Source organism: Schistocerca americana, chromosome 4, assembly GCF_021461395.2.
Source record: "Schistocerca americana isolate TAMUIC-IGC-003095 chromosome 4, iqSchAmer2.1, whole genome shotgun sequence".
Taxonomy (NCBI): Eukaryota; Metazoa; Arthropoda; class Insecta; order Orthoptera; family Acrididae; genus Schistocerca; species Schistocerca americana.
In genome coordinates this window covers 542,141,725-542,143,754 of record NC_060122.1, presented here as the reverse complement: position 1 = coordinate 542,143,754, position 2,030 = coordinate 542,141,725, and the positions used below count along the sequence as shown (strand labels likewise).

Below are 2,030 nucleotides of genomic sequence, written 5' to 3'. Positions count from 1 at the left end.
TACAGAAACCAGATGGCAGTTATAAGAGTTGAGGGGCACGAAAGGGAAGCAGTGGTTGGTAAGGGAGTGAGACAGAGCTGAAGCCTCTCCTCGATGTTATTCAATCTATATATTGAGCAAGCAGTAAAGGAAACAAAAGAAAAATTCGGAGTTGGAATTAAAATCCATGGAGAAGAAATAAAAACTTTGAAGTTCGCCGATGACATTGTAATTCTGTCAGAGACAGCAAAGGACTCGGGAGAGCAGTTGAACAGAATGGACAGTGTCTTGAAAGGTTGGTATAAGATGAACATCAACAAAAGCAAAACGAGGATAATGGAATGTCGTCGAATTAAGTCGGGTGATCCTAAGGGAATTAGATTAGGTAATGAGTCACTTGAAGTAGTAAAGTAGTTTTGCTATTTGGGGAGCAATATAACTGATTATGGCCGAAGTAGAGAGGATATAAAATGTAGGCTGGTAACGGCAAGGAAAACGTTGGTGAAGAAGAGAAATTTGTTAACATCGAGTATAGATTTTAAGTGTCAGGACGTCGTTTCTGAAAGTATTTGTATGGAGTGTAGCCATGTATGGAAGTGAAACATGGACGATAAATAGTTTGGACAAGAAGAGAATAGAAGCTTTCGAAATGTGGTGCTACAGAAGAATGCTGAACATTATATGGGTAGATCACATAACTAATGAGGAGGTACTGAATAGAACTGGGGAGAAGAGGAGTTTGTGGCACAACTTGACAAGAAGAAGGGACCGGTTGGTAGGACATGTTCTGAGGCATCAAGGGATTACAAATTTTGCATTGTAGGGTAGCGTGGAGGGTAAAAATCGTAGAGGGAGACCAAGAGATGAATACACAAAGTAGATTCAGAAGGATGTAGGTTGCAGTAAGTACTGGGGGATGAATAAGCTTGCACAGGATAGAGTAGCACGGAGAGCTGCATCAAACCAGTCTCAGGACTGAAGACCATAACAACAACAACAACTGGTCCCAGAATGAGAGTTTCACTCTGCAGCGGAGTGTGCGCTGATATGAAACTTCCTGGCAGATTAAAACTGTATGCCCGACCGAGACTCGAACTCGGGACCTTTGCCTTTCACAGGCAAGTGCTCTACCAACTGAGCTACCGAAGCACGACACACGCCCGGTACTCACAGCTTTACTTCTGCCAGTACCTCGTCTCCTACCTTCCAATCTTTACAGAAGCTCTCCTGCGAACGTTGCAGAACTAGCACTCCTGAAAGAAAGGATATTGCGGAGACATGGCTTAGCCACAGCCTGGGGGATGTTTCCAGAATGAGATTTTCACTCTGCAGCGGAGTGCGCGCTGATATGAAACTTCCTGGCAGATTAAAACTGTATGCCCGACCGAGACTCGAACTCGGGACCTTTGCCTTTCGCGGGCAAGTGCAACAACTGGATTCTCTAACAGAAATAAAGGGAGCGTGACGGTATACATGACCGTAACTTTAAAATTTTCTATATATAGGTCATTTATCATTTGAAACCCTATGATGTATATATCTATAGATGTAATAAAGTCAAAAAGAATTTAATAAAGTCATAACAAATTTCGATTGTTCCACCATCTATAAGTATCTTGTATTCTTAAGAAAAGTTAATGTTGCACTTACTACATACTTCATTGGAACAGAGGAGGGATATGTACTACTGGAACCAAGCATTCCCCTTGATGTACTGCACCGTTGTTCGCCGAGTACAAATGTCGGCACAAGTCTTTCAGCTAAATGTGATTATTTTCGGACGATCGGCCAAAACTCATTAGATATCCAATGAACATCTGATTCCTTTTGTAATTATACAGACGAGACATTACTTCACAATAACCAAGATACCCCATGTGGAGATCATAAGGTTTGTGAGGTAGGTCGAGATTTTAAGCTTGAGTTTCTTCATTGGGTCTGATTGGAGACTACTATCCCACGGAAGTGTGGAGGTGATTCCTATCATAGTCCCAGCATACAGTTCCCACAGGATTTATTGCGGGTTGTTGTTGGAAATAAACCAGATAATA

At 42.0% G+C, this 2,030-nt stretch overlaps 1 non-coding gene across 1 annotated transcript; it reads right to left on the bottom strand.

Moving 5' to 3' along the window:
* Positions 1-1,054: 1,054 nt before the first annotated feature.
* On the bottom strand, positions 1,055-1,129 carry Trnas-uga. Its single transcript has one exon. It is a non-coding gene; the product is annotated as a tRNA-Ser (tRNA).
* Positions 1,130-2,030: the final 901 nt, after the last annotated feature.